We start from the raw sequence: 22898 nt of genomic DNA, 5'->3' as shown, positions 1-22898 counted from the left end.
ACGGCACCGGATCATATCAGAAATATATTGACTGTTTTGAGGTAAGTGTGTTCTTTTATTTCAATATTCTTTTTTTAAGTCAACATTTTTCACCAAACCAATATTCCGCGGAACAACTAAGACATTCATTAAGTAAATTCTATACTCGTGCTCAGTAACACAAGCGTCAATATGCAGAGGGAACCTATATTGTCCAACAGTTTATGCGCAAAACCTGTGGAAACGGAGGTAAAATGCAGATATTGGTCTATATTAACAATGAAATTAAAATTTCTGAGCTAGTTTTCTGATAAAAACGGCAGCATAATTATTGTTTAATCATTGCCATGATGATTGACGGTTTAGTTTGTAGAAAAAACACGTATTTTATGTGTCGATTGCTAGCACCGGATAATGCATGAATTAGGCACCGGATAATAGCCGAAACTAATGAACTTAAGTATAGTACTTTTAAAGAATATTTTGGATTCTGCTTATATGGTAAACATTTAAAGAATTTCTTGATTTAAGATTGTTTAATGAATGTGTCGGTTATTTCTCGTCACTCAGACCTGACCACTCTGTCTAAACGCCAGTTAAAACGCATGAAAAATGTCTAGACCCTGCCCTGAAAAAGCTTATTAAAACTAGACATTAAAGGTTACACACTGTATTGATTCTTACAAAATCGGATGTAGAACGCGTGCTATTGTTCAACGACCGATAAATCGTTAATATCTACAAGATATAACAACCCTTTGATTGTTTTAATATTAAAATTATATAAACGATTTGATCACCTTTGATTGTTTTAATATTAAAATTATATAAACGATTTGATCACGATTTGAACAAAAGTTTTTAGACCAGTTCAGCAGTAATAATTGTAAAATAGAATTGTTGGCGTATTGTTAATCTTTTTTATTAACCCTTCATGTTTACTTTGGTGCGATTATAATAATTGTTATTTATTATTTTATTGAATATTGGGGAGTTGTGTGTAACCTTCGGTTTAGATTTAGAGTGACTTCCCTTGTTTACAAATACACTTTCCTCAAAATGCACACATGGTTTGTCGTTTTTGGATTATCAATATCAACATTCACTCATTCAGAGCTATTATCTGTTTTATTTGTAAACAATCTATGTTTTACATACAATAGTTTTCATTTCATAGTTCACTTATTACTGTATGCTATTTGTTTCAGATACCAGTGCCCTCACATCTGTCATGATCTGAGTTCGGATTTAGAGTTTGAAGTTCGAGATAGTCAGATAGAATATGGTGAGTACATAGAATATGGTGGGTACAGTCTCAGATGATAAGTTTACTCCATGAATAAGGGCCACTGTTCCATATTTATTTGATTGGATGTAGCAGTGGCAGTTCTCCCTCTGGCCCAAACTTTTCTGTAGCCAAATTTACCTTTTTATGTCTGAATTCTTATTATTTAGGATATTTTATGGGTGACTATGTAGAAATCCTTGTAGCCAAATGGATTTTTGTAGCCAAATTACATTATTTGTAGCCATTGGCTAATTTGGCGAATGACAGAGTAAGCCCTGAGTGGACTGATTATTATTATGCCCCCCTTCGAAGAAGAGGGGGGTATATTGTTTTGCTGGATGTCGGTCGGTATACCAGTTTGTTTCCGATCAATAACATGTGATCTGATTGACCAATTTGCTTGATACATCCCATGTGCATTTTCCTTTGCCAATAGTTGATGACCCCTATTTAAATTGGGGTCACTATGTCAAAGGTCAAGGTCACTGTCAAACTAAGAGTGAAAATTGTTTCCCATCAATAACTTTTGAAAAAGGGACCGATTGGTTTGATATTTCCCATGTGCATTGGCATTGGACAGTAGATGTCCCTCATTATAATTAGGATCACTAGGTCAAAGGTTAAGGTCACTGTCACACTAAGTGTGAAATAGTTCCGATCAATAACTTGTCAACTGATTCACCGATTGGCTTGATACCTCACATGTGCATTGGCCTTGGACAGTGGAAGACCCCTGTTGAAATTGGGGTCACTAGTTCAAATGTCAAGATCACTGTGACATTAAGTTTTATTTAAGTGGCTAAGTCACACTTATATGATAAGATTGACTCATATGATCATTTTTGTTGCGAAAAATCCCATGTCAAGGCCCTGTTTAGGGGGGCCTCTGTCTCCGACCACGGAGCTCTTGTTAACTTAAAAAAAAATTGGAACAATTTATCCTGCTTTGATCAACTGCTGTCCCCATGGCATTCGTAAAGTAACCATGAAAGAAAAGTGTGCCAGTTAAAAGGCTCATGACTTCGGAACAATAGCATATGTCAATTGCTAAAATATGATAATTTATTTCAGGATTTCACGAACGACCTAAGTTTTTTTGGATTTGCGGTGACTGAACAGGAGCAGGAGAGTTTTGTGGTGTCATCTGAAACTGATAGAAATGAACACAATGTTGAGTCTGGAGACCAAGCGGATAATTTATTGTTTGACTGCAACAATAATGAAAAAGCCACAGAGCAACCTTTAGACTTAGAATGTTCTGTTGAAATTGTTGTTGACAATAAGAAGAAACATGAATGCAATATGTGTGTAAACAAATATAGCACAAGAACAGGATACAAAAGGCATTTAGTTAGCCATTCCAACGATGGTCAAAAGTGCACTGTTTGCGAAAAAGTGTTCTATTCCACCTATGACTTAAAGAATCATATGAGCAACCACAGTAACTTACGCACTTTCTCGTGCATTGAATGTGAAAAAAACCTTTAAAACAAAACGCGACTTAAATGTTCACAGAACAAGGCTACACAAATCTTACTTGAAATTTGTGTGTGAAGTATGTGGGAAGGGTTACAATTATAGAAATGAGTTAGATGGACACAGGGCAAAACATGATGGGTCCAAACCATTTAAGTGTCCTAAGTGCAACAAAGCATATCAGTACTTGCCTAACCTGTCACAGCATGTGTGCGGAAAAATGGAATCACCCAAGTGTGATAAGTGTGGAAGCATTTTCAAGACAAAACACTACCTTCAAGAACACATGAAGGCTCATGATGACCCCGAACAACATCAGTGTTATGTGTGTGGAACTTTTTACAAATATAGATCTTCTTTTTAAAGACACAAAAAGAAGACTGGTCATTAGTGTTTTAAATGCTTTAGTCAGAATAAGTACAGATAAAACTCTGGATATATTATAATGTTATAAAGGCATATAATTACGGTATACAGTTATATCTGTTTACTGTAAGGCCTTAGCAGAAACTTAATGGCAATAGTAAACCCTTATGAACCTTATAAGCACTTGTTTTTCAGCCAGTCTTCATCATGATGTTTGCTCAGAAGATTTGCTTAGCAATTAGGAAATCATTTTGTTGACATAAAGAAGCATTGCTTTTGAGAAATTACCAATACCCGGTATACCAGCTGCATGAAATTAATTCATATTGTGGCATTTATTTTTTTAATGCAGTCATCTGAATATTAATCCTGCCTTAAAATATAGTGTAGCATTGTTGGATTGTGTCCTTCTTAAGATGATGATGATGATGATTATTTGGTTGATGATTAACAGCAACAAACTGTCTGAATACGTTTTATTTAACATTCTTGCTATTTCAGGTAATGACATTTATTGTTGGAGAATATTACAACTGTTAGAATTTAAATTGTTATTAAACAGTATTTGCATATTGGGTATATATGTGTTAGGGCTCTGCATTAAGGTTATTCTGTTAAAACTACATGTATTTGAAAGCTTGATGCATGGTATATGTTTGTTAGGGCTAACTTGCAGTTGTTAAATAATATTTTCTACCCCATTTACGAGATGCCATGGTGACAAGCCAGCATTTGATTGTATGAAGTTTTATTTCTTTGAGCAAGATGCTTGATGATAATTGCAACTTTTTCTTTCAACAATATATGAATTGTGTTATTTGTGTATATATTTTTCATTCAGTTTTCACAAGACAAAAGAAACAGGCTTTCTTATATTCATTCTTTATTGAAGTGTCTATTGACTGAAAAGTATTAACTGTATAATATAAATGTATAAAATCATGGCAGGAGCTGCTGGTCTTTAAGTTCATTTTAAGTTTGACTATTGTTTTAATTTTTGCTGGTTTAATGTTGAGTATTATCAATAAATGTGTTCTTTGTAGTTTCCTAATACAATATTACAGAAAAGAATAAATAACTAAACAGAGTCCACAGTTATATTTGTTTAAGCTTGTAAAAACATGTTAATACCCCTACAAACTAAGTTTAGGGGGTATAAATGAGTGAGCTTGTCTGTTGGTCGGTCTGTCTGTATTAAGTGTCCGCTCTCTAATTCAAGTTGTTTTCATCCGATCTTCACCAAACTTGGTTAGATGTTGTATCTAGATGATGTCTAGGAAAAGTTTGCATATGATTCATGCGGGGGTCAAAAACTAGGTCACGTGGTCACTTCGTGCGTTTTAAACATTGAGCATGGTGTCTGCTCTCTAATTCAAGTAGTTTTCATCCGAGCTTCACCAAACGTGGTCAGGAGTTGTATCTAGATGATGTCTAGGCCAAGTTTGAACATGGGTCATGGCAGGACAAAAACTAGGTCACAGGGTTACTAAGTGTGTTTTAAACATTGAGCATGGTGTCCGCTCTCTAATTCAAGTAGTTTTTACACCATATTCACCTTACTTGGCCAGAAGTTGTATCTAGATGATGTCTAGGTCAAGTTTGAATATGGGTCATGCCGGGTCAAAAACTAACAAATAAGTTTATGTTAAGTTTCAACTGTTTTATTATGCAAATTATCTTCAGACAAACGATGGTATTTGACATGAGAAAAATATGCTTGTTAAATTATGATTTTTGAGGTTTGTTTTCCATAAACAGGAGTGTATTTATAATCTGGTACATGGATATCTTTCTGTTAAAACCATGCAATCATAAATGATTGAAGCATAAATAACTCTGCAATAGAATATTTGGCGCCACAGCTGCCAGACTATAAACTCTAATAGATTAGAATGTTTTGTTTTCACACCTTGAAATAAAATGCACGGTGTTGTGATCATCAGTCACACATTAAAAAGCAGAATGCCATCAAGCTTACAGCCACATTGGATGTGCTATGTGGTGAGACAAAGAAGACACTGTATGATCTACAGCACTTTCGTGGCTGATCCTTTAGCGGTTTCAAAAAACCAATATCCTGTGTATTGAAACATCCAAAGATCATATAACAACCTGTCACTTGTCAAAACAATATGTTTTATGTCAATACACAAGCCTAAGTAGCGAGCACATTCAAATCACATTGCTGATATTGGAAGGGGGGACTCGTTCAAAAAAACTACAAATGTATATTCATTTAAATGCTTTTTGCTAAATTACATTCGAAACCCCTAAAAGGTAAGTTGAAACAAATAGTAGTTATTATTGCGATATTAGATTTCACTTTCTCCAAATTTTCATAAAATACATTGGACATGTTGATAAAATTGAAAGTTTAATTCAACTGTCTAATGGTCGTTGAAATAGAACAGGAACAGTGCACCACATGCGAACACCGCGTTAGGTATGTACTGCCATGTTAAGACCTTTATTTAATCAACTATTTTAATAGTGACATAGTAGTTCGTTCTGTTCCGTGATGAACACTTTGTTCTCCTAATGTGGTGACATAATACAATTTACACTTTCATAGTGTCCTCCAACGTTATACCAAGACGAGTGGTTGGCAGAATCTTTGACTCATCGCATTTGTGGTGGCTGCGAATTGGCAAACAGCCCCTTGCGACCTCATGCCGTCTGCTGATATCTGACCGTTTCGATTTTCGTTGTCTTTTTCCAAGCCTCGTAGGTGAATCAAATGCATGATTTCTGAAAACAAAGAAATATACGCCCAAATATAATAAAACACTGCAGACATCTCCCAAGAATTAAAGCAAAATTTAAACAAATCTAGCGATTAATTGGAATTTAAATATAAGGCATGTGGAACTAGTGTAATGGCATTTCATGGGTGCTTTAATGTCTATTGCGCAATACCTGCAAGTTAAGATTATACGCTTTTGTTACAAAAACATATATGCATAACACATATCTGCGTTTAATGATTACGTTTTTGTCTACCACTTGCTTGTATCATATATACGCATGTCATTAAACACATTAGAACATCGTGGCTGTCTGGTTAGCGCAGTGGTTGGTACTCGCGCTTCTCGCCTAGGCGACCCGGGTTCAATCGTCGCTTCCGGTACATGAGAGCTTGATTAGTGGTCGCCATACCGGACTGGCGGGGTTTCACCCGGGCACTTTCTTAACCCCCACTCCAGCACAAGACCACACCAAAATGAAATATCTTTCAGTTGCAAGCAAATACTAGTAGTTGGAAATTGCAGCCATACCGGTTTTGCAAAATGTGTCCCAAATTTCGTGAGTCTAGTAAAGTAAATAAGGTAGGAGTGCTGGGACACACTCTGGTTTCTCACATAATGCAGCCTCAGAATCGGATTTACTTGTTGATGTGGAAGGTACTGTTGCAGGTAAGTTTTCTTCGCGGAATTTAGTTTTTTTTTGGTTGATGTAACCACAGAGACGATTTTCTCTTCCGTTTCAGTCTGAAATATATACAATGAAAATGACGTCATATTATTTGCGTTTCCATACAGTATTAACGCATAGTAGCTTTGCATGCCTTTCCATATATACAACATATCCTGAATTGTATATTGTGAACACTTGTGGTAATTTATTTTTAAATTTCATGATAAATGACAATTTGCCAGTCCGGTCAAGCTTGATTGAACGCACGCACGCACATATACTAGACAATTGCTACAGCTATATCGAGATTTCCGCAAGAGGGCTCGACACACATATTATACATTTTTTCATGTTTCTCTTAGTAGGCATTACTTCTTTTAGGTGGAAAAATTTAACTGAAAAGTGCGAATTTACATCGATACAATCCGTATCGTCAACTCATATCCATTTTTGAAACCAACTTCAAGTACTATATTAAAAGTTTCACATAAGATGTGCACATGTTGTTTATAAAACCTGCTGAAAAGCACGTAATCATCTGTATATGTATCAATTTATTTCGTGTATTATCCAGTGCCGTGTTTCCGGACTTTATCCGGTGCCAGTATTTTATGGTTTCGTCTGTTATCCGGTGCCAGTGAAATCAATATGCGACCCTTTTAAAACGCAAATGCTCACGTTTTTGATGTTGCCTGTAAATTCCTACGATTTTTTTATACATCTAAATAATTTTTACAACATTGCAAAGTAGTAGTAGCATATGTTTTTTCTCGCCAGTTACAAAAATGCAAGTTTTTAAAAAGTATTTCATGACTATGAGATAGGTATGGTTCATTTGTTTTCGTTCGTTTTGATAAAATATTTTATTTTCATGTCGAATTTTGAATTCAACCATAAGCTGAAATACCATAATGTTCCGTGAGCAATAGTATTTGGCATACTTACGCGGTCTTGTTGACTTTTTCGCTCACAATATTAGGCACATCCATCATTTCGTCTTGTTTATGTTCTGATATGATCCGGTGCCGTTTCGCGTATTATCCGGAATCGTTCAAAAGTTTCCGGTATTATCCGTATTGGTTAGGTACCGTGACATGTGGCCAAGGAAGCTTTTCTCCGTGCCATCGACATTCGAGCAATTAGAACGAGTGTTCTCGAAAAGAGGTCGTCTTGTTAGTAAAGCGCACAAGCGCATCAGCCACAAGCTAGTGGAGAAAGTCATTTTCTTGACCAAATGAACGCTGTTGTTTTAGGCATATTCTGAATATACATGAATGTTTGCTGATTTGTTTGAACTGTGAGATAGTGTTGCACTAGTTTAGCAATTAATGAAAAACATTTTAAAAGATTATTTTAGTTTAAAAAATTAAAACAGAATGAACAAACATACACAGCATGACTGCGGGCGATACAACGCGAACGTAATATAAGCTGCCATAAAGTCAATTTAGCTTATTTGTCGCTTAATATACGGGAAATAAACGAATGAAGACCTTAAGAATAATCTACCTTAAACAATTATAAGGTCTTTAAAATGCGTATACATGCTTGTGCTATAAATTAAACTCGGACAATTTTAAGTACCACGGAACTCTTAATTTTCATCCGTTTTTTATGTTTCAGATAAACACACATCAAAAGTACTTTATTTTAAAACTGAAATTCAAATTCCGTAACCATATTACAGCACCGATCACATGACAAGGTTTCTGTCATTAGAAGATATATATCCGACCAAACTCGCACGGCCAAGTAACATTATCATATAACATGATCGAAATCAATCGTTAAATTAAATGTACATTCCCCAGATTGACACAATATCGTTATTAAAAAAAAGTCATTTGGTCAAACATCAGGGTGCAGAATCAACGGGGTTTTCAGGGAATTTCACACGAACTGGACAGAATTTACACACAACGTTAAGAACTTTTTTTTGCAAATATCTCGAGTTATTGAAATACATTTCCAAAAATCTTTAGTGCATAAAAGACAGTTTTTCGTGAAGTTTGTGCCTAAAGCTTAAAGTATAAGAAGAAATCATAGAATACGTCTGAAATCTAAGAACAAGTTTCACGTTGCGTGCAGCATAACTGTGCAGTACAAATCGACTTTTTGAACAAGAACACAGGCTTATTAAATAGATTAATTCTGATGTTTTTCACATTGCCAAAAGCAGCATAAAAATATGTTTTTTTTTGCACTAGTTGAAATGTGTAACATAACGGTATATAAACTTAAGTACATATAGATTTAATAATAGGGAAATATTTTAATAATATGTTTGAGTTTTTAACGTTGCTGTATGTTGCGGGTATTTAGGAATTAACATTACAGATGTCAGTCTGGAAGGGACATGTAATGAAGTTTGAAAAATTGATTATGGAAATATGGTTTCATTTCACCAATGTAGTTCAATTATCGGGAAAACGTGTTGATTTGTATTAGTCCTTGATCAACAATTTAGTTCGTATTACTTCAAACCAATACATAACGAGTCCCATTTCAGATATGGTATATAATGAAATTTTAATAATTGATTAGATAAGTGTAATACCAATTCCCAAGGTACATAACGATACAAGTTCGGATTGAATGTTTATCGGGGTCTGCATACTTGATTATAGACGTGTTAGGTATCATTCCAAACGACGCAAAATACCTGTATCGTTTATCGATCTAATCGTATGGACCGACGCTTTAGTATCGTATCAGACTAGTTTATGACAACGCACTTGACAACGACATTAACCAACGCTAGCTTATGCCCTACAGCGCCCAAGTAAACACCATTTTAAGCGTAGATAACATTTTAATACAGTTTGTTAATATCCTTACAAGCAACGCACTATACCTTTTATTAGTATAATGTAAAAGATACAACTATATTGCTATGATTCATTAAATTTTTGATACGGATCATATATATAGTTTTTTTCTTTTTTTTATAAGAATAGCTACATTAAGACAAGGGATTTTGTTTGAAAATTTTTGTTCTCAAAGTAAATAAAACATAATAAAGCACAATGCATTTCATTGAATAGACAAATGCGTATAGTTTAAATAAAACAATAAATTTGTGTCATGAGAATCGCGTTTCTTTAGCACATTAATTTTATTTGGGTATATCTTATCATAGGTGTGATAAGTAATCTGGGTGCTTATATAGCAAATTCCATTAATATGTAAATAAAAGGCCCGTTTATCATTTTATGTAATTGACCCTATAAGATTTGCCAATGCGATACAAGTTAAGGAGAAAAACAGTGCTCCTGACATCGTTGGCGTGGTTTGCCTGCAGCAACATGCGTTCAAAACGCATTTGAGATCGTGATCAGATCTTAACACCCCGACAAAGAAGAAGAATATGTCATCGACATACAGATATCTTCGACGACAATGTATCCGTCGAGAATCAGATGACGTAACAGACGACTTCAATTAGGATCCAACATTGTCGACATTGATCCAAATTGTGAACCAGCATCAGTACCATACAACGAGTGGACTGTTAATGGACATTTCACGCGTCGTCGAAAATGATTTTTAAAGAAACGATGATATGAAAGGACTTGATGATGGAAAATCGCGCGTACGTTGTACATATATTAGGTGAACATTTTATCGTCTATGAACTTATATATATATGTGTGTTACCTTAATTACGTGTACATAAACAATTATTATGATGCTACAGTCATGAGCGCAGTCATTCTTCAGAACTCTATATAATAAACGTTTGAAGTATTCTAAATCGTGCAACAACCGAGGACCAACAGCGTCTCCGACCGACCATCATCGTCTTCATTCGGAAGCCGCCGTCTTCAATCGACTGCATGTTACCATCTACAACCAGATGTCACATACTCTCCAACCGGACATCTCATCTCTTCACCCAGACGCCACTTCGCCTCCAGCAAAGATGTCAAAAATGGACACTATTCGTATTGGATTTCCCAAATCAGTGACGCATTCCACGTCATTGTGATTGACATTGACTATTTAAATATTCCGACGTTTTATTATTTCAGCAGAAACATTCGATAAAAATTTCATTAATAATATGCAGATTTTCATCATATATATGTTTTAGTCACTTATGTTTTCATGTTTGCGTGTTTGATTTTCTGCATCGTATGTATTAATATGTTTTCGGTTACTTCCATACTTACATTCTTAAAGATTTTTCTGTACCCTAAAATACATAAAAATCAAATTGAGAGGATAAGTTGTGTCAAATAATGATGAGAAATTGGGTGAAATATTTGGGTTTTCTTTATGTACGAAATATTGACAAGTATATCAAAAAGATAAAATATTTGGATCTGGTGTATTTTTAACAACAAAGGGGTTACGATGCTGTTAACACAAGCCTTGGGCTGTATTTGCATTATTTATTGGTATGACAATGCTGATTAGCGGGTGCATACTTGAATAGTGACTTCTCCAGGTTGTAATTCAGTCAATCAGAAATAAACACGCATAGAACACTGACCAATGGGATTCATAACAGAGTGGGGCAAATGTTAGAGGGGAATAGTTCAGTTAGCGTTTAGACCTAGAGGTGGATTGTTTGAAAAGACACAATCATGTAGCAATCACAACGTATTTGTATAACCGAAATATTAGTTAAGTCAGACATTAAATTGGACTAGAAACTGATACATGGTGTTGTTGAATATTTTATCCTACATTATGCAGAGAAACCAACATAAAAGAGAGGGACCGACTTGTCCCATGCGTGACGCGAGAAAATGGTAGTTAATGCAAATCTCGTCATCTTGGCAATTCGCGCATGACGAGATATCGAATGACAACTTACTTACTACACACCGGTAATTTAAGAGTAATGAACATTGCTAGTAACTATGTGTCGTCTATGAACTATGAACGATTACGTGACACAGGACGTTAAATGGTGGGTTTCATTTCTCCAATGTAGTTCAATTATCGGGAACATTCGGCTCGTACATAACAAGCCCCAATTCAGATATGGTATATAATGAAATTAAAATAATAATTAATATCCAATTTCCCAATGTACATAACACATGTAAGTTCGGATTGAGTGTGTATCTTATGGGTATCGGGGTTTACGTAATCGATTATAGGAGTGTTAGGTTTCACACTACTAATGTGGTTTGTCCATAGAGAGCATCTGTTTGTATGATCAAGTATGCAAATGAAATGAGGTCTCCTGTTCCCAAAGTGATAATTGTATATTGCACTCTTCTGCTGTGACATGTGGTAGGTGTATAAGCGATCCATCCAATCAACAAGGGTTATTCGAAGGGGTGGGTTTAGAAAATCGGGGTAAGAGAACAGTTAACCAACCAAGAATGAGAAAGGAAATATCTTAATTTTATGTTCATGTACCTTGGAATAAAATGCTGTGCTTTGTTGTAAGGAGGGATTCTAGAGTCCTAGTTTGACAATCGAGTAGAGCAGTCACGCTGTCTTGACGTGGCGGCCAATTGGCCGCCGCGCTGTAAAATTGTACTTCATGAATATTAGAAGCGTTGTGTTAGAAATTATTCAACAGAAATAAATCTCGATGAAAACAGAAATGAACTTTGTTTGTTACTGTGTGTTATCCACGAACGATACATAATTACGTGACACAGTACATTTTATGGTGCGCAGTGCCAGGATCAACCTGAAGTGCCACTTCTTTCACGGGCCAACGGAGAAAAAAACGCAGATGGAAAAAACGGTGTTTTCATAAATTATGGCAAACAGGGGTTTATTTCAAATTTTATCAAGTAAGAAATAAAAAGTAAAAGGCGTCATGACAACGAAATTTTAAAGAATTGTTATAAAGAATTTTACGTAGTAAGGTGGTAAAGAAATAATAAATCATGTACGGAGAAATTATGCAAGTATCAAAATCAATACAGTTTTTCATTGATCAGTATTTTTTTCTAAAATATCGGTAAATTGAGTAAAATAAATGAATAAGAAAGTATTTGAAATTTACATAATTTTATGAGTTATAGAAATACTGAAATTAGATGCGCACAATTATGATTGAAGGTATTTAAAGAATTTTCTATTTTTTTGTATTATTAGAATATATAATTATGTACGGACACATTTTTGCATAATATAAATACATTTGTAATTGATGGTATTTTTTTAAATTGTTGATATTTTTGCAAGTTTTCATGAAATTAGATTGTATGAAGAAATGAGAATATTTGAAGAATGTTTCATTAATTTGACATTATAGGAATACGGATATATGAGGCGTATACATTTTTATAATTAAGGATTTTTGAAGGCAGTTTAATATTTTGATATTATATTAAAGGAACTTATAAGGTAGGAATAAAAATTAGAGAGTATCCGATGTTGACGTCATTTATATAAGATATGAAATAGAAACCTGCACATAAATGGGAATTTAGAGACATACACAAAAAAACCAGTATACTTGACTAATTGTATGTGGTTTTATGCATTAATAAAATAAAGAAATTAGGAGGGTAAACACATTTATAAAAGAAATAATGTTGAGTGCGAATATGAATAGGGCAGACACTTAAAAAAATATTATGTAAATATGTATATACGTCATTGTGTTGATTGCAAATATATGTAGGATATCGGTAATATTGAAGGTCTTGAGTAATTTTAAGTAAGAATTTAATGCGATCTGACGCATATAGCGCAGTTAAAATATAACGATATGTACGCATTAAATTTCTAATATAATTGTTTTAGGGTTACAATTATATTTTATGAGCACGGCTGACTGATCAGCGTTCGGGCATACCGAACCCTAGGTTGTGATAACCTTAGCGTCCTCATGAGTTAGAGAATTTATCCCTGTGCCATCGAAGCAAATTACGCTATGGACAGAAGATGCGATGTTGCATAAGAATTATTTGATTAGTTCGATTAGGAGCAAAGACCTGAATTTTGAGGTATACCGATAAATGTTCTGGTATTATAAATGCATATATATAAAAGTCTGCCCTTTTCATAAAAGTTTACACACATTTTTGACCAACGCGCGTATTTAAGAGCGAGCAGGGTCATATGTCGATAGAATAATTCCTAAACTATAATGATATAAAGATTTGTGAATTTAAGATACGAACGCGATACGTCTGTAAAGAGTGCAATACCCTAGGTAAATAAAGTAGCGCATACCTGTCAAAAATTTTACTGGTAGCACGTACGCAACATATCGAGCTGTTATGTAATGTTTATGGGAGTGATTCCATAGTAATCGGGTAATAAAGGTTGTATTTACTTAGACTTCATAGTAAGTTGTCATGACGGTATTTAAGAGGAACTTAAGGGGATATGTATAAATGTTTGCCATGATTTTGAACAACCGATACTTGTATCACCACAACGCAGATAAAAATATCGAGATTTGGAGACAACGCAAAAGAAGAACACATCGCGAAATAACGCCTTTCACAATGAATTGAAGAAACAATCAACGTGGTAAGCATGGGTGGGACATCACGGCGTTTACTCTCAAAGTGAATACCTGGTTCTATCGCTAAAAGAAGACCAACGCAGGAAGTTTTCGAAGGACAACAAGTGACGCAACGCTGGACAAAACACTTGTGACGTTAAACACTATAGAGTTAGATGCAGCCGTTCAACTGATTGACATTCGTAGATAACGTATTCGGAATGGTACTTCCGAGGCTTAAGACATCAAAGGGAACACTGCTATAGTTAATACCCTGTGAGCATTATGGCCTATAGAAGATCTTAATGTCCCGAGAGAAAAGAAGAAGACGCTGGAACCAACAACGAAAATACAACAACAACGGAAACGAAAATAGATGACGCAATATCAACAGCAGAAATAAGATCAGGAACACCAAACGCACGCGTATCGCCAAGGACGACCTGACGATCGGCTTATATTAATCATCACAGCAACAAGGATAGACCCAATTCGCCTAAACGACTTGAAGATGGATCGATCTTAATCTCTGCGACGGCAGTAACCAGTCCGACTTCAAGTGACTTCATTCGCCGCGAGCCGCAACTTCAATACTACATGGACGACAGCAGATGTACTGAAGACCAACGATCAACAGATGATGTGCTCCAATACATCCCGATTGACATTGACATTGTATAACAATAACTAATATATCTATTTCAGCCGAGACGCTTGTAATGAAAAATATTATTGTTATCCGCATATTTCCCATCATAGATGTGTTTATATGCATTATGTTTTCAAGTACTTCGTAATTCGATAATTAAATTTCAAAGATTTTTTTGCATCATAAAATACAAAATAATCAAAATAAGAGGGAGGGTTGTGTAACATAACGGTATATAGACTTAAGTACATATAGATTTAATAATAGGGAAATATTTTAATAATATGTTTGAGTTTTTAACGTTGCTGTATGTTGCGGGTATTTAGGAATTAACATTACAGATGTCAGTCTGGAAGGGACATGTAATGAAGTTTGAAAAATTGATTATGGAAGTATGGTTTCATTTCTCCAATGTAGTTCAATTATCGGGAACATTCGGCTCGTACATAACAAGCCCCAATTCAGATATGGTATATTATGAAATTTAAATAATTGAAATATCCAATTTCCCAATGTACATAACAAATGTAAGTTCGGATTGAGTGTGTATCTTATGGGTATCGGGGTTTACGTAATCGATTAAAGGAGTGTTAGGTTTCACACTACTAATGTGGTTTGTCCATAGAGAGCATCTGTTTGTATGATCAAGTATGCAAATGAAATGAGGTCTCCTGTTCCCAAAGTGATAATTGTATATTGCACTCTTCTGCTGTGACATGTGGTAGGTGTATAAGCGATCCATCCAATCAACAAGGGTTATTCAAAGGGGTGGGTTTAGAAAATCGGGGTAAGAGAACAGTTAACCAACCAAGAATGAGAAAGGAAATATCTTAATTTTATGTTCATGTACCTTGGAATAAAATGCTGTGCTTTGTTGTAAGAAGGGATTCTAGAGTCCTAGTTTGACAATCAAGTAGAGCAGTCACGCTGTCTTGACGTGGCGGCCAATTGGCCGCCGCGCTGTAAAATTGTACTTCATGAACATTAGAAGCGTTGTGTTAGAAATTATTCAACAGAAATAAATCTCGATGAAAACAGAAATGAACTTTGTTTGTTACTGTGTGTTATCCACGAACGATACATAATTACGTGACAAATTCAAAAGAAAAATTGTTTTAAACAGATACTTGAAAAAAGCACCAGTTACCGGTGTGTTTACATCCGTTGGAAAACCCACGAAGTCACGTGATCCTGCACCTTGAACATTCATCATTATATTTTGTTCGTACCAGCGAAATTACACTCCTGCCAATTTAAAAGCAAATACCGTTTCTTTAATGAAAACTCACAAATCGGTTTGGTCAAATTTATTAGACGTTTGTAACACTGTTCATCGACACTTTGGAAATACGTGTTTCATTAAAATAGCGTTTTATGTCTTAAGCCTTATTATCACAGTGACAGCAGTTTAGGTTCTGTTTCTTACACCGGTGAAGGCAAAACAAATACAATTAGTTCCTTACAAGTGAAATTAGTCTAAAATAGATCACACTGTACATTTGTTAGTAAATTTGTGTCAATATATTTATTAAAATTACGAAAATTTGTCAAGGCGCTACTTTAAATTACATTCATTTGAAAAAAAAATCTGTTTTATTTAACAAAAACTAGTATGGAGACTTGATTTTTCCGTTTGATAAAGTACAGAAATTTTTTATATGGATGACTAGGCATATTATATGAATTTTATTAATATACAATGTATATATCGAGTTAACACTACAGGTAGTTCGATTAATTAGAGAATGTATCCGTTTGCTCCTCATTCCCATTAGTTTGTTCACAAATAATAACGCACTCTCAACATGGTGTTCATTAATCAATATGAGTTAGGGCTTTTGATATGCCGCTTCGATGATTGGTGATACAATTACATATTTCCGTTCATACAGACGTTGATGAATAGGATATTACTGAGAAGAAACTATACATTATTTTGAATTTAATTTCTGTTAACGGTATGTTGACTGGTTAATGCTTCTTTTCATGTACCCCGGTGTTATACTGCTAATTTCCGACAACGAGATTACTGTTAAAGATAAATATTCCAATAATAATTACATTTCATAGACAGATGAGGGATACCGTATATATTGCTTCCCGAGGTAATTGATGTACACCTTTGAAACGAAAATAAGGTATTATAAAAAGTGTTATCATGTGAAGAGCCAATTTCTTTGAAATGTGATTGTTTGTGTGAACGTTATTAAGTCCTGTCACGCCTATTTTAATGCTATAGATTACTGATTTGTATGTGTCAACATCGGACATCGGTTGTTATGACAACGTACAGCGTCTTCATTATTCCGATACCGTTGACTAATTAAAAATAATGTGTTTAAGCGGTGACACTGTTAGAGCTCTCACCAGCTCCCACAATATTTATTACTATATTATTCGAGAAGTGTATCGAAGTTTGAACCTTTTTTATATGTCTGTCAATCAAACATTTAAGTAATAAGCAGCCTATTAAAAAATGTGCTTTTGTTTTATATGCATTTTAAATGTGTTTTGTGAATATGTCTGGCAATGGTTGTGATGGTCGGACTGTTTCAAACCGATGTAAGACACCGCTCAGAATACTCACCTATATTGTTTAAGCAAAGTATATGATGGGTTAAATGACTTTTAAAAGAAATTTATTGCAACATTTTTATGGATCTATGTTGTATAAATTAATTGCTCACATAGGTTGATAGTTCGTGCATTAAGGTTTTTCTGTTAACCGGTTATTAACCGGTTACGGCAAAAGTTAAACCGTTTCATGTTTTTGTAACCTCTTGTATCCCTAATATAAATTGTATACCTTTTGTGCCAACAAACTGGGACTTTTAAAGATCTTAAAGGACATATGTGGTCAAAATAGGGTTTGTTTGTAAGAAAAAGCCAAAAATTACTGGGCATTGGCTTTAAAAGCGGTCAAAATAGCGCAAAAAGATGGAAACAGCACAAATATGGGAGAGACTCAATCGCCAACAATAGATCTGAAATGCTAGAAAGGTCTGCCTTTATTAATCGGATTCATACAAGTGAAAATATCCTTACTTTTTGTGACGAAGACGGTTCTGAAACACCACTTAAGCCGTTGCGTCCACGAGTAAACAGGGCCTGCAATGTAGACCGGTTGAATGTTCCAGCTTCATCGAAAGTCCATCCCGACTTGCGCACAAACAAGATCTGTGTCCCTGCTCTACTGCCAACTATGATGTCCACTGAAAAAAGAAAACATAGGTTGCACAATAGCAAATGTATGGGAGTCTTGGTCATTGACGGCGTTGCATCAATGAAGTGGGGCTTTGAGTGGAAAGAGAGGATGAAATGTACCTTTCTTTATGTTGGCAAATACTACAAACTGTATAATGAAGTCAATATCAAGGGCAAGGGCAGGAGATCAGCACAGATCAATATTGTCTTTCAAATAAGCGTTGCCAGTACTTCGATTGGGAACACAATTTCGCGCAGAATACTGAACGCAAGCAATATCATTGCGCCTACTCCTCTTGCCATGCAGAAACAAGCAAACAATGTGTGCGCCGCCCTGAAGTCCTTAAATAAGAACAGCATGGCTGACATTTCGAAAAACTTGGTTACTGAAAATGCAAAAATAGGCCAAATAGTTCCTCCATGGTCAATGTTGAATGAGACAGTTGTTACAACAACCCGATTATCAAGTCAGACGCAACACCATTTCAAGCGGGAACGATTGCTGCCACCACCATGTGTGAACATGATACTAAAAACATACACATTTTAGTAGCACACGTAGCCATTAACTTTGCATAGCTGCTCCAGAGCTAACAAACAAGGGGAACCCAGTTAAGTGACAGGGGCCATTGTTCGGCAAATGTATCTGAAAGTGACCAACTAGGGGACGAAGGGAAAAGGAACAGGTCGTTAGGATAGGCATATATCTCGGGATATTAACATAGCCAACTTCACATGTGACGGTGAGAGCAGAGCTTTCCAATGAGTTAACAGCTCTCAGAGCCACAAAGTAGGCAATCTGAAGGATCTCAGGCATTTTGGCAACTCCCTGAATCGAGAAATCAACAAAGTCATTTTCTCTTAGAAAATACTCTCGGACCGTGCAAAGTCGAATACAATGTATTAGAAATAGGATTGCGCTGTCTGTTAAATAAAGATGTTTGGTCAACCCTAAAGCGGCTCACAATAAATATAAGGGTAAAATTGAGGGTTTGAAGAGGCAATGCCAGAGGTCATATCAATCATTTTCTTATGATGTATGGATTACTGCGGAAGTCAGTGTACCAAGTACAGATACGTTTGTTCAGGCAATATCAGGCCAGCCAAAACATTATGCCAGAAAATGTCAAGATTAAAATGGTGGACAGTGATCAAGGAGTTCTCAAAAAGTGTATTGAAATTGTGTTAGGTTCTTTGGCTCTGGAAGCCACGAAACTTTTGACCACGACATAGAAATGTAAAGCCGTCATAAGGTCCTATCAAGCTGTGAACACAAAAAATGTTACTTTCTTACTTTCTCATGTAACTGTGTGGGCGAATACATGGACAGGTACACAAACTGAACCACGGCTATGCAGACTCTGTACTGGAAAAGACTATTCATCTTAAATCAAGCTTAGCAACTGGATCAAAGGTAATTGGGCTGATAGCTGATGAGAAAAACAGCATCCGAAACAGAAATGGGGCCGTCAACAGTCAAGAAAGCACGTGCTTTACGAGCAGAGCTCCAGATAATTTTTTCAGCCGAGGGGTATTTCACTCATGAATTTTTTAATTGATGAGTAAAAATCAAAATCCGATAATTTTAAGGAGTATTTATGTTCAAAGGACCAGAATTAATAATAAATTGTACATGTAGTGTTAACTTGCTATTACAAGCAGTTGTGTACACAATAAAGCAATAACTTTTGTTTTATTTAATAAACTGTCAATAATAGGACGTACAATTTTTTCTGGTGTTACTAATGACGATGTCGACTTAATAGAGATCGACCATTTATAACTGGCTCGCCATTAATTTTTTTTTATTTACATGACATTAAAATTAAAACATAAACACATGCAGACGCTGCGGAACATGTCACAAAAAGAAAAGCGCTTTCGGGACAGGGACTGCCGGTCGGGGCGGCACAGATCGTGACGGTCATATGAAAAACAAGCAAGCAGCAAGTTTTCTCATTACATAATGATTCTAGTGGATTCATTGATTGCAAACCGGATTTTAATATATGTAACAGTTTAAACACGTGCTTAGTCACGTTATCTGAATGGTAAGCGGTTGGTATCAGTAAAACTTGTTTATTATATATGTTTATTTCGGCTGCCATTTAAACAGTGCTTTATAACGTTCCATTTTATTTATATTTTCTCTCTGATAGGCGTTTCTTGTTTGATTTAATTATTTTTATTTTTTTAGCAGTCACATAAACAACCAAGCTATGTAATATGGAATTTTTACACCCATTATTGCTGCTTCTTCCTGTGTTCGCGCGATGATTATCTGAGATATTAACTCCATGATTCTATATTCTCAAATATTTTCTATAAAGAAGGAATGTAGTTGACAATTGTTAATAGTTTTATTTGATCGTTCGTCAAAAAGTTGTAATTCTGTTACTCTTGTATCTTCAATGCAATTGAGTAATTAAATAGTAATTAAATTGAATGCGTTTTAATTCCCTTTTATTATTGTTTAATTTGAGTTACAATGCTATGACGTTAAATTTTATTTACACTTAAATGTATTATGAATATTGCTGGGCTAAGTGTGAGGTTGAGCGCTCTATAACCAGGTTTAAACCCCCAATGCTTTGCATTGACCGTTCCAAGGCGGTGACCCCAGCTTTATTCATATTTTGTGTTTATGTTGGTTTGTATTGTGCTGTATTGTGCTGTTTTGTACTGTTTGGGCAATTGGTCACTTGCCTTAAATAAAGGACCAACTAATTGTTTTTAATGAAAATTCAATACTGCTCCAGCAGCTGGAGTTTCACTTCTTTATATTGATGGAAAAAAGGCCACACAAGAGATGAACTGATAGCAAAACTTACATGCTTGAAGTTGGGCGATTCGGTTTTTTTTTTTCGAATGTGATGTCAAATGTTTTCACCATTAGCGTATATCGATTCTCCACAATACAGCGGAGAGTCCGGTGTGTCAACATCAGCCTTTATCGTGGGCCAAAATGAAATGATACCGTTCTGACTGAGGAGTAAATCAGGTCGGGAACCACATTCTGTACATAGAAGGTGATTTCACTACGTTTTTTACTGGTGTGGACACAATGACGGGAACCAGTCATGATTACATGAACTTATATTCATGTATAAACGGCTAATACGCATTGAAATTGCATACGATGCGTAATCCGAATTTAGCCAGGAGTTTTTTTACTCAACAAAATTTTAAGCCATGCGTATTTTCTGTTTTTTCATGCGTATTTTACGCAAATACGCATCTTATCTGGACCTCTGTTTACGAGCCAGCACAAGGGAAAGAAAGAGAACAAACTGCACGAGGAGATGCATTATTGCAGAGGAATGAGTGATCCTTAACCAGATTACATCAGCCTCCCACCCCTGCAGCATCATAAACATGTTTTAAGAAGACGCCTCGTCGGTTTTGTTTTTAAATTCTTACCTACTCACTCACTGACGGCGGACTGTACGACAGATTGTACGGTTGCCGTCCCCACATTGTGCAATAAACATAATTAAAACATATTAAAAGTTAAAAATGAAATATTTACACATACGTATTCACGTGCTGAGTGAACATATGATGTATGCTGTATACATATCTATATTATAATGCTTATTTTAATAATTGTTGTAGGTTTTTACCAAATAAACGATTAGGAGCCCGACCATGGCCATTGCATTATTTGATGGAAGCATGTCCTTGCGATCCATGTTGGTTGACAGTGGCTCAATGGTAAAATGACTCGCATTGACGCACAGACTGTTGTCACACAGGTGACTGACCAAGTCATTTGAGCTCAGTGCAACACTGAGGTGACAAATTTGGACTAATCTGTGCACCAAGTATGACCGCCCTTTTCAGCATCGGGCATTTTAACCCATATTCTGCCATAATGGGGCACGGCACCCTTGGTCCTACACCCAGTCCAGACTTACCACTTTGAATATGGGCTTTTAAGGTATTCTTAATACTACTACTACAATTACTACTAATACAACATTTATATAGAACCCTTTTCATACAGTATTGTTCGTTTAAAGGCGCTTTACAAAAGAATCAATTGGCAATGGCTTGAGTGAAAAAACATTAATTAAAGCCAATACTTAAAACATGTGTGATCCACTTATATTCATGTGTTGCCCGAAACCGAAATAAGCAAAATACAAACCGTGGATTCTAAGAATTTCGCAAAAAACTGACATTGACTATGCAATGAGTCAAATAAAAGAACAATAATTATAGTAATTATTTAAAACAAATATGCAAATATATGTGATCCACTTAGATTCCTGCTTTGCTCGAAACCGAAATAAGCAAAATACGAACAATGGATTCTAAGAAATAAAACTGGCATTGACTATCCTAGTTTGATGTTAAAAATAATTTGTGTAAGACAACAATGTTAACCGTATCCAGTATACGTACCTGAAAATGAATCATGACTGCAGCCGGTACAATGATTGGGTCAATCCCTACCTACCTGCTCTCAGAGCCCGGCACTATTCGCTGAAGGCCGATAGCCCATGCCGACGTTTCGCACATAAAACTGTCAGTTTCACTTATTATGATTATTGTAAAGTCGGTGCTCTCAGAGCCCGTCACTGTTGCTTAAGGTTTATCAACCTGAAACCCGAAACCTTTTTAATTCACTGCTTCATTCAAAATAATTATTAAACACTACTCCTTATAGACGTTCAAGTAATCGTGTGTGTACTTGTGTCCAACAACTATGTTTTTCTTTCTGCCAATTTTTACATTTACAGTCGACTCACTTGTTAATACACAAAGTGGGTTTATGTCACAATTTACTAAAAAGTATATATGTAAAAGCGACAACTTTAAGCCAAAATAAATGCAACTTTTTGCGCATACAGACCCCCAAAACTATACCCTTTCTAGAAGAGCAATCTAAACTGAATTGATTTAAACAATAAAAAAGGTCTGTCATGTACAAACCAAGAAAGAACTTTTCACAAATCAAAATGGGCTATTTTCTCACCCTTTTTACCGGCTACTCTCCAAAAAAAGTTATCCACGTTTCCATAAGACCTTTGGATTTGTATACTGATGGTCGCTTGAAGTAATAAGGGAGTATGTATTGTCTCCTG

The 22898-nt window shown here is 35.4% G+C and overlaps 2 long non-coding RNA genes across 3 annotated transcripts; one reads left to right on the top strand and one right to left on the bottom strand.

The window, feature by feature from the left end:
• Positions 1–1006: 1006 nt before the first annotated feature.
• LOC127870252 (uncharacterized) lies at positions 1007–4197 on the top strand. Of its 2 annotated transcripts, XR_008044724.1 has the most exons (3): positions 1007–1049; positions 1188–1264; positions 2339–4197. It is a non-coding gene; the product is annotated as an uncharacterized LOC127870252 (long non-coding RNA). The 2 variants fall into 2 exon arrangements; XR_008044723.1 differs by lacking the exon at positions 1007–1049 and having other exon boundaries at positions 1056–1264.
• Positions 4198–4773: 576 nt separating this feature from the next.
• On the bottom strand, positions 4774–7586 carry LOC127870265 (uncharacterized). The gene is made up of 3 exons (XR_008044729.1): positions 7469–7586; positions 6385–6597; positions 4774–5857 (listed from the first exon to the last, which is right to left on the bottom strand). It is a non-coding gene; the product is annotated as an uncharacterized LOC127870265 (long non-coding RNA).
• Between the last annotated feature and the right edge of the window lie 15312 nt (positions 7587–22898).

Source organism: Dreissena polymorpha, chromosome 2, assembly GCF_020536995.1.
Source record: "Dreissena polymorpha isolate Duluth1 chromosome 2, UMN_Dpol_1.0, whole genome shotgun sequence".
In the NCBI taxonomy this organism is placed as follows: Eukaryota; Metazoa; Mollusca; class Bivalvia; order Myida; family Dreissenidae; genus Dreissena; species Dreissena polymorpha.
The sequence above is the reverse complement of the archived record's forward strand: the minus strand, read 5'-3'. Positions and strand labels throughout refer to the sequence as shown.